The following is an 11,938-nucleotide window of genomic DNA, read 5'->3' on the forward strand; positions in this document are numbered from 1 at the left end:
GTTGCTTAAAGGTCATAGCAGACTAATATCTGTTTAAAGCCTGGTCCGTGAGCACGTAGAATCCCGTCCAATGACCCCAAGCTATCCATCCTTATCGCTCGCGCGTAATTATATTGCTGTCGCGACTGTGCGAGCAACATAATTACGTGCGAGCGACAACGATGGACAGCTTGGGGTCATTGGACGGGATTCTACGTGCTCACGGACCAGGCTTTAGCAGACTTATCAACTCGGAAAGGGATCAACACTGTATCACCTTTCGCGCGCTGTCAACCGCGAGGCGAGGCGTTTACGTTACGGTGCGGATAAGTGTGCGTTGCAGTATGGAGTTTCGTACAAGGAATACTGACTGCCTCAAGTTGATAAGTTGATACGGTTACGATTCCTTTCCGGGTTGATAAGTGTGCTACGTCCTTTAATGGGAAAGAAAGTTATACCTAAAATTGTTCACTGAACAACGTTTTCAAACGCTGATCATTTTTCTTTTTCTGTAAAACGATATAGGTAGTGTTTTACTGTTATTTTTATGTACTCAACTAATTCCTTAAATATTTTTCCTTCCATGTAGCTACACCTCTATGTGAGTTTTTCCCGGGAATACATTTCCCACGAATTTCACACAATAAGAGGATATCGTTCCCACTTTACAGTGCGCACTGGAACCATGATATTTCAAAAGAATTATTATCAATAGCAAAATATTTGTTTGGAATTAAAAACAATATTGTGCACAGGCCAAAAATAATGCACAATATTCAATATTACATAGGTACACGCTATTAATTCACTCAATATATTTTTGCTACATACAGTTATTCACTCTTATTTTCCAAAGGAAACGTTGTCTAATGCAATAGAAAGATACCTTTTTCCTTTAAATAATCTCTCAAGACAAGAGACAAGTCGAAACTTTAAATAATAATGAGTTTAAGCCGTGTACCTATGGTTGCAGGTTCGAAACCTGCCGAGGTAATTTTACAATAATATGCTCATTATTGTAAAATTACCTCGGCAGGGCATTTATAAATTCTAGAATCATGAAAGTCATTATTCCTTTGAGTTAGTAAGGTGGCTTCAAAATCTTTTTACAACGTCACAACTTAACTTTTTTACCACCTCTAAGTTTAGAGATCTTAAAGATCGCTTAAGTAAAGCTATTTTTCACAGGAAAAGTGCGCGATAAATCTAGGTTAATCAATCAATCAATTAACACGAAAGAGGATCAAAAGTTCATGGCCAGAAAACCAAAGAAAGTCTAAATATATATAATTCAAAGGTGACTGACTGACTGACTGACTGACATAGTGATCTATCAACGCAGAGCCCGAACCACTGGATGGGTCGGACTGAAATTTGGCATGTAGGTAGATGTTATGACGTAGGCATCCGTTAAGAAAGGATTTTACGGGGTAAAACGGGATACACGCGTACGAAATCGCGGGCGGTCGCTAGTACTACATAAAACTGAATGTCTTTTCTAGCATTAATATCCGTAAAATATCCCAAAATCTCAAGTTTCCATAAAGGATGATGGGCACAAATGTATGGAAAGTGGTACCCGCTCCAATAGCCATAACCAATATATATTTTAAAAGGCCTTTAGATGTAGGAAAATGTCTGCTATGGGGCCAGATCTAATTCACGTTTTGAAAGCAGTAATTCCACTAAGTATTATATGAAAGTATAACACAATCATCCATGTATACGAGTATGTATTATGACTACAATCTATTAATATAACTAAAATAAGCATTGAAAAGGAAAGGATTATACCTACGATGAACTACCCAAGCTATTAGACCTTTATTCGCTTTCATCATCATCATCGTGATCATTTTAGCCATAGGACGTCCAGTTGAACATAGGCCTCCCCCAATGATTTCCACAATGGCCGGTTGGTGGCGGCCTGCATCCAGCGCCTTCCCGCGCTACCTTTGTGAGGTCGTCGGTCCATCTTGTGGGTGGACTTGTTGGGTCTTGTGGGTTTATTCGCTTTAGCAACCAATAATAAAACCCTTAAGAAGTAATAAAACTTTATCCCTTTTAATAATAAAAGTTACACCCTAGTTGAACTCTGGCTTAAAATGTCATTTGGTATGGAAATGTCATTTTAATCCAAGGTTCTTCCTAGGTATAACTTTTTATTAATAAGGGGGTAGTACTTCTTTAAATAAAAATATTTATTTCACAATCATCCCCATCAATAATATAGAGTTAAGGAAGGATGCTGGAACAGTAAACCCTTCCTGACTCGCATAACCTAAGTACCATACGATGGACACGTATGATACTTCTTCTTTTTCTTCCTCGGTCTCTTCCTCCCTCACTGATGAGGATCGCGACCACAGATAGTGTTCCTCCACAGACTGCGGTCATAAGATGTGTGGACCGCACGATGCAAACTCCCGCCCACCGTCTTCCTCACCGCGTCCGACCATCTCGTCGGTGCCCTGCCCCGAGCGCGTCCCCCTTCATACTGTATGATACTTAGGTTACACAAAAAGTATCTTTATCTTCGAACGCAACCAGATCTGAGGCTGGTGGCCATAGTAAATGTTGTTTGTCTTGGTAAGACCTTTCAAATGACACTACAAACATTACTGTTGGAGCCGGGTACCATTCTGCAAAAAAGTATGTATATCTTCGTACACAACCAGATCTGAGGCTGGTGGTCATAGTAAAAGTTGTTCATCTTGGTAAGACCTTTCAAACGATACTAGACTCATATCTATTGGAGCCGGGTACCATTTTGCTCATTGTCCTTTCTCCCAGATACTTACATCATACCGTTCCACTCAATTTCACACAAAATGTAAAACACTTGAAACTGAAAACTTAACTGTAATACAATCCACGATAACTCAAGCAAGACCCAATTCCGGTATTCAATTTGAGGACTTGCGCCGCGACAAACGCGACCAGCTATTTTATTTTAGAGTCCAAACTTGGAAAGTGATACTGAGTGAGACCAGAAATACGATGCTTAAATTCTTTTAATATAAGGTTCAGATTTGAGATGGACTTGGACGTTCCTGAGATCGTTACTCCAAGCCGCGCTCTGAAGGGCCCTACAATAAACCAGCTCGAGTCAGGCCAGAGGTATACGGTGCTTGATAAAAGTATGTGGTATGTTTTATTAGAGAAGTTGCTGGAACTTCGCCGTTTTCAATTTGCCAAGAAATTAGGGTGTAAGAAGTTTCGTTAAGTTTGCAACTTGGATTTTAGTATGCGATCTAATCGAAAGAGTTGCCGCAACTTCGAGACGCAGAAACTCGCGTTGAGTTTGAGCGATTCCGTCGAGTTTAATAGATTTCGCGTAAATATGTTGGTAAATGAATAAAATGTTGTAATTTAGACTGTAAAAATAAAAAGAGGCTGTAGAGCAAGTACATGAACATAAAATTGTATTGTTTGAAATCAAAATTGTATTACTTACGTTAAAATTATGTCAAAAGTCCACTTTTGCATGCCGTGGCAGCCTGTAATTAAGATAGCACTAAGACAAAATATGTATGTAAACCCCTTTGCTTGTACTTGTGTGTCTTGTTGGTTGTCCTAAATAAATAAATAAAAATAAATAAATCAAGTTCAATTCAATTCAATAATAGAGATATTGAGGGTTAATCAAAAACTTACCTGAAAACCTCCTGATTAAAATTGGAATTAACTGACCTTAAAATATACCTATCATTGTATTAGAAGCCCTACCACCCACTTAAAGAAACGTGGAATGTCTGACTGTAAGAGACAAATTAAGAAAATCTGATCATGCATCAGAACAAAATACCAAATGACGGCATTTATCAATGAATTTTAAGGCAATATAATAATAACTAGCTTTCCGCCCGTGGCTTTGCCCGCGTGGCATTTTGTCTGTCGCAAACTTTATCGTGCGCGTCCCTGTTTCAAAAACCGGGATAAAAACTATCCTATGTCCTTTCCCGGGACTCAGACTATCTCTATGCCAAATTTCATCTAAATCGGTTTAGTGGTTTAGGCGTGAAAGCGAGACAGACAGACAGACCAACAGACAGAGTTACTTTCGCATTTATAATATTAGTATAGAAGTATAGATAGTATAGATATAGATAGTATAGATCAATGCCCGAGATTCAATTCAGGAGATATGCACTTATTATTTATTTTATACCCTTAGTTTGTACCCTAATTCAGACGAGGGCATAAAGCGAGCACAGATGTAGAGCATTTCTTTGTAATGTAACTGTTAACGATCTTACGAATAGTACAGGTAAAATGTATGACGTTTGGTTCGTGATATTTTGTAGAGCGGTTCGTTGTTCTGTTACACTTAAATGCTCCAGTCTACACTCACCTTTAGAATGCGGCATATTAATGCAACTAGTTATCAAGTCAGCCACTACTCCTGATAAACGTACTTTAAAATTCCCAACAGCTGCTGCAGCAGAATTTCCTCTAAACTTTCCAATACATATAATTTTATTGCATTCGCATATGGTTAAAAAGTTGCTACTTCAGCACGGAACTAGTGTTATTTTTATATTTATGGTAATATCTTCCTGTAGTACTGGAATTTTGGATATTGGAAGTCGTTTTAGTTGGACTTGGAGTTTGTCGTGTTTGGGCTTCAAATATTTTTTTATATCACACTAATATGTGTGAGTGTGTATGTTTGTCTAAACGGCTGGAGCGATTTTTATAACATTTGGTATGGAGTTAGCTGACACCCTGGATTAACACATAGAGGCTACGTTTTATCGCGGGTAACACCGCGGGGCACACCTAGTTAGTGATAAAAATAATAATGAATGAATCTCTAGGACTGCCCAAGTAAAAACTTTAGATAGTTAAAGGATTTATGAATATTTCAAATTATCTTTTCAGATTTAGTTACAAATCAGTTATCAAGATTTTAAATTATTGTTAGACACTAAGCAGTAGTGAAGAAAACCTGATGCCTGAAAACCGTTGGTTAAACCTACTCCTACCACAAGCCAAAATTCATACATGTAGGTCTAAGATTTTTTTTGCAAGACAAGGCAGGTATTTGACCGCAATCGCACCTGGTGTTAAGTGAGATGCAGTCTAGGATGGTACATATCTGTCCTGTAAGCTTATCACACTGGCTTTAAAAAAGATGCGCGCCGCGATAAGCGGTTATCACGGCATTTTATCGATTTTGATGTCGATAAAGTAGACCCGGCGCGCATCCTAGCCCGTTTGGACAGGTTAGTAGTTAATGGGAAGCAACACGATTAATAATCTTAAAAAAAAATTAAACTTCATTATTAAACGATGTCTTCAATAGCGTCTATAAAAGAGAATAAACTCGCAAGCTGGCTATATGATAGGAAATAAATTGTCAGGGCACAGCGCCTTTTAACAGTCATACTGATTAATGATCTGGGGGCACGGCAGTGCCCCCACCAAGTCGAGCAAAAAAGCGGCACGGCCGTACCATCCTTTTCTCGAAGCAATTCAGGCCATTTTCGACCGCCTGTAACTTCGTTGTGGATAAAACTAGAAGGCTGAATTTTCATTAGCTATGCAGGCATTGTAAAGACACGGTATATTTAAAATTTCATTCAATTTGAACCAGTAGTTTAAGAATTATAACGGGTCAAAGTTACTTAATTTTGTCACTCACTGACTGACTCACTGACTCACTGACTCACTGACTCACCGATCATCAAAACTCTAAGGCACTTCTAGCAGACCTAGAAGCTTCAAATTTGGAATATAAGTAGTGTTTGGTGTATGAATCAAGGAAAAACTAAAATATTTGGGGGCACGGTAGTGCAACCGCCAAGTCGAGTAAAATTGTTCAAATTCGGTCCAGTTTTCTAGATACATAACTGCTGTCTACAAAATACAAAAATAAATGATATTTGGGGGCACGGTAGTGCAACCGCCAAGTCGAGTAAAATTTTTCAATTTCGGTCCAGTTTTCTAGATATACATAACTGCTGTCTACAAAATACAAAAAGAAATGAGATCCCATCAAAAACAATACTTGTCAAAAAAACCAAGTCTCGCAACTCAGTTGTTCTACGGTAAAAAGTTGTGAGATCCATGTAATACCAAGTCCAGGCCAGGAAATCTTTAACGTTTTACATAAATATATTGACTTGGCCATCGCATGAAAACACGTGTAAATTAAATTATTTAGTGCGATGGCCAAGTCAATAATTTATGTAAAACGTTAAAGATTTCCTGGCCTGGACTTGGTATTACATGGATCTCACAACTTTTTACCGTAGAACAACTGAGTTGCGAGACTTGGTTTTTTTGACAAGTATTGTTTTTGATGGGATTATATTGACATCATCCAAACACGTCTAGCCCAAGGAGAACAGTAAGCCCACGGCGCACGGAGACCATTAGTTACAAATTGAGCCATTAGTGGGCTGGCTGCGCGCCAGTGCGCTGTCACTCCGAAGGAGCCGAGTTATTTCGTCGAGTGGATATTTTATGTTGTGGACTGGTTTAGGAAGTGGGGTTTTAAATGTGAGTATTATACTTTGGCTGTAGGCTTCTATTTTATTTCCCAAGCTTAGAGCGCTTTTACTTTAGATGACTTTAGCAGCGCGACAAACGCGTGACAGATGCGCTGCCAATAATTTCATACTACATCTAAATTATACAGGGTGGAAACGATAAGTGATCTCACTCGATTATTTCTTAACTAATACAAGATATCCAAAAACTGGTTACTGATCCTGAAAGTGCTCCACGAGCTTTTTCAAACGGTATCAGTAATAGGTTACAGAATTAACTGGATCTATCCGAAAATTCAATGTTTTCAGCCTCCATACTAAATGTATGCCAGCCGCACAATATTAGAAGTGTTAATTTTTTTTATTAAATAATAAACTCTTAAAGTTCTAAGAGAACTTGCTGTGCATTCTTATTTAAAATTATTCATGGAAAACATTGAATTTAGGCTTTACTTGCTATAATATTATCAAGACATGAGTGCCATGACTATGGCAGTACTAAATGTAAGAGCTCGTGGAGCACTTTCAGGATCAGTAACCAGTTTTTCGATATCTTGTATAGTTTAGAAATAATCAAGTGAGATCACTTATCGTTTCCACCCTGTATAACTCAAAGGTGACTGACTGACATAGTGATCTATCAACGCACAGCCCAAACACTGGACAGATCGGGCTGAAATTTGGCATGCAGGTAGATGTTATGACGTAGGTATCAGCTAAGAAAGGATTTTAGGAAACTCCACCCCTAAGGGGGTAAAACGGGATCCACGCGTACGAAGTCGCGGGCGGCCGCTAGTAATTTATATGACCGCGGATGCGTACCTTCACATTAAAAAAACTCCTCTGTCACGCTGCTGTCACGCTTCTGACGCGCTTCTAACGCCCTAATGTGAAAGCGGCCTTACTCTATTTTAAGCGACTTTAAAAAAAGAAGAGTTTCTTTCCATAGTTCATCAATGATGATGAACTATGGCTGAAATGATTACATCATCATCATTTCAGTCATAGGACGTCCACTGCTGAACATACGAGGTCTCCCCCAATGCTTTCCACGTTGATCGATTGGTAGCGGCCTGCGTCCAGCGCTACCTTTACGATGTCGTCGGTCTACCTTGTAGGTGGACGTCTTTCTATAGTTGGTCCTGGCTAATCATCGTAACGGCCAGACCTATTTTGATGGGAATTTCACTGGTATATAGCTAACTTTATGTGAACTAATTTATGCTACACTTATATTTTTAGTCTTATTGTCCCTAAGCAGTAGTAGGGTTATTACTAGGACTTGTGAAAGTGCTTTTAAGAGCTTACTTGCAAAAATAAAATGAGTTTTATTTTTGAGAAAAGTAAAACATCAGAAATTGAAAACAAAATCCGTGATAAGACTAAAATCCACGCGAGTGAAAAGAACTCAAAGTTTCACATTTAATTAAGTAAAAGTATGAAAAAACCAAGTAATAGTAAGTACACGTGACGAACTTACAGTACAGCATGGCAATTATGAGAGCTAAGAAGTGCTTATAGCTTAAAAATCTAGTGCAAAGTGAATCTTTCCGTATACTTTTAAATCAAAAACCAATAATTTTGTCTCACAAAACACAGTAAAGATGCAGGTGTTCGTGGTAACTTTTTAATTCGTAAAATTTTCACTCCACATTTTGAGGCAGGGTGCTTATAGCTTAGTGGTGAAGTTAAGCAATCTACTCCACAGTCGTAAGCGTCCCGGCTTCGATAACCACGCAAAAGTTGGTCCCAGCTAATATCACTTTGTGAACAGGCCCTGAAATAATGTTACAAAAGTTGTAGGTACGTATTTTGGTAATTTAGCATTTGTAAAGTTATTTTACATGACCCAATATCTATTATTTGTTACCTATGAATTTCACAACTACTGAGCTCAGTAGTTGTGAAATTCATAGGTAACAAATAATAGATATTGGGATAAGTTATCAGCTGATAACTTACTTTGTTTGATAATATTAACAATAGCATATCAAGCTAAAAATTTTATATATAGGTTTTGATCTTATTAAGCTAGTACATATTTAAAAATATTTCTGACTCCAAAAAATTAGAGCTAGGTAATTTTACAAAATGATCGTAAATCGAGGTATAACTATAACTGCTCGTATGTACCATAAGAGCAAATAATTTAAATTTATAATAGCACTAGCTTTCCGCCCGCGGCTTCGCCCGCGTAGAATTTTGTCTGTCACAGAAAAACTTTATCGCGCGCGTCCCTGTTTCAAAAACCGGGATAAAAACTATCCTATGTTCTTTCCCGGGACTCAAACTATCTCTATGCCAAATTTCATCAAAATCGGTTGCGAGGTTTAAGCGGGAAAGCGTAACAGACAGACAGACAGACAGAGTTACTTTCGCATTTATAATATTAGTTGGGATCAGTAGGTAGGTATACCATTACATTACGAGTGACGTTTAGTTCTCAAAACATTTATTTCAGCTCTCACTAAGCACCACACGCGGTTCTCAAGGCCTAACGTTGTCCCTATCGGGATTCTAACCCACATCCACAACTAGTCCGGTAGTCCACGGCTTGATTACATAAAACCAATACCCAAGTTTTACATGGCGGCGTCTGTAGCCCCAGGGAAGGAGCATCAAAATCCAAGTCCCTTTAATTACATTCCGGGGATTCCCACTCAGTTTGTATTTAATTCTTGTCTTGAACGATTTGCTTTATTGCTTTGGATAATCTATTTTTAAAGCCCGACAAAAGCTTCGGGATTTAAGAGGTTTTTACTTAGATCTTGTGTTTACAGAAATATGGGATGAAGGAAAGGAGGGTAGGTAGCAATTTTATTTGACATTTTTGTAATTATTAAAATTTTGGTAAGTAGTTTTACTATAATGGAGTTTAAAGGGCAGATTAGTAAAAGCTAAAAAAAAATTATGCAGAACAAGGCAGGTATTTGACCCGAACTTTAAATTATTTTTCCTATTAAGATGAAAATTCATATTATTACAGCACTCGTAGTTTGCTTATCTGGGGATATCAAAATAGTGAATTTCTTTTAAATATAGATTTAGCATAGCTACAGGGCTAGCCAATTGCTACAGGGCAATACAATAATTACCTGTCATTTTGAATACCAAATCAATACAACACACTGAGCGAGAGAATTATCCGCAATTTCTAAACCACACTCCAAAAAAACACATAGTAGAGCTAGCACTTTTCCCACCTCTCGTTCCCACCACCGCAACTCCTGTAAAATCGTGTGGTAGCAACCAAATCGGTGTTTAACCATCCACCCGCATTAACCTAGGGTCTTTTAAACATAGTACTATAACGCCCTCTAAAAAGCCATCTTATACGCAATACGAAGGGTGGTCACGCGCAGAACCGAATCATTTCGTTCTGAAACAATCCTTTCGCTGCGGAATTACCTCCAAAACGATTACTGGGCGCTAAAGTATTCATAAGGCAGGCTTAGTACGGTTCCAGATATTTACCATTGTACAAACAAGTCAGCCAATGCATTGAGCTTTCATATGTACTAGTATCGTAACGCCCGTATTCACAAACATTACTATGAGGTCTCACAGTGCGCGTGGATGCACAGGGTGACACACGAACCAATCACAGAGCTCTATTCAACGCTGTGTGTTCGATTTGCTGCTTCACTTAAGCAAACATCGATTGTGAAGCTTGCCACCAAACCAGGTGTGACGAGCACGACCACTCAGTAAAAGTGTAGCGACGAAGGAAAAGAATGGAAGAAAAGGTTACATGTATGCAGCATAAAATCAGCCCATCAAAATACAGTCAAGACTCGTAGGTAGGTCCACAACGCAGGCTGTGGTTTTAATCTATACTAATATTATAAAGCTGAAGAGTTTGTTTGTTTGTTTGTTTACTTGAACGCGCTAATCTCCGGAACTACTGGTCCGATTTGAAAAAATATTTCAGTATTAGATAGCCCATTTATCGAGGAAGGCTATAGGCTATACAACACCACGCTACGATCAATAGGAGCAGAGCAATAATTAAAAATGTGGCGAAAACGGGTTTTCACGCATACGAAGTCGCGGACACAGCTAGTGTTTTATATTACAAGGTCTATTATGTACATTATTGAAAAATGTTAATACTAAAATACCTAGTGATAATTATTACCATAGCAGAGTTGCAAGAATGCCAAAGCCCAAAACCCCATACACGTAAGTATCTTCTTCAAATTCCTTAATCCCTTTGTTTGATAATCAAAATTTCGCATAATCTGTTTAATTAAATTACCTGTCAAAGCTGTATTAATTTTTAAAATCACTTATTTGTAAACCGATTGTTCTTGGGCGGGCTGCGCCCTTTTGCTCAACTGGCATCCGCAGAATACCAGTGGTCGTGACGTGCTCTCTGCCGTCACGGCTTATACTGAACAGATGCCATTTTGGTGCATGTACCATACTGTTTGGTTTTGTTATATCTATTTGTTATTTTATTTTGTACTTGCATCGAATAAATACTTTTCTTTCTTTCTTTCTTTCTTTTCTTCACAAAAATGTGCCTAAGTCTTGACTGACTGTACAATTTTAACTGTGTCAGTGGGCGATTTCTCTTAAAATCGCACAGTTCATTTTCCATTCATGATTTGCGTACTTTGCCGAGTATTATGGTTAATTAAATAATGAATAGGGTTACCGCTTACATTTGGGGGTTATTAGGATTTTTAAATCCCAGAGGATTAAGGGAAGTGGCTTTAACACGAATAAACGTCTATTAGAGCGGGCCATAGCTCGTAGGACTGACGGCCTTTGGGGCATAAAATTTCTCGAGTGGGGATCACGGACTGGCTTCCCACTCGATGGACTGCTGATCTAGTAAAAGTCGCAAGCATCTGGATATTGGCAGCGTTAGACCGGTCGTAGTGGAAAAACTTGGGAGAGGTCTTTGTCCTGTAGTGGACACTGGACATCCTATAACTAAAATTCCAGCTGTTTCACTTTAGAACATAGGCAATAATTTAATGGCAAGCTTATGTTTGTTTTCCCACAAGGTGGACCGACGACATCATAAAGGTAGGAAGGCGCTGTACGCAGGCCGCTACCAACCGGGCAACATGGAAAGCATTGGGGGAGGCCTATGTTCAGCAGTGGACGTCCTATGGCTGAGATGATGATGATGTTTGTTTTAATATGAATACAAATACTTAACTATAAATTCAGTTTTATAGACGAAAGATAACAACTGTCTACAGCATTTTTGCGCACGGGTTATGCATAGCTTATTTTTATTGCTTTAATACCTAGAAATAAGAATAACAACAAAGAATTGTTCTGAATTTGCTTTTATGTGTAAAAAATAGAAAAAATCATATCAATGAATGTATGAAACATGAACAAAGAGATGATTTCATTTGTTGCCAAATATTTTTTTTTCTTTCTTTCTTTCATTCTTTCTAATTATTAAAACATACCAAACATCCATCTAAGATTCATTCTCA

This window comes from Ostrinia nubilalis, chromosome 25, assembly GCF_963855985.1.
Source record: "Ostrinia nubilalis chromosome 25, ilOstNubi1.1, whole genome shotgun sequence".
NCBI classification, from domain to species: Eukaryota; Metazoa; Arthropoda; class Insecta; order Lepidoptera; family Crambidae; genus Ostrinia; species Ostrinia nubilalis.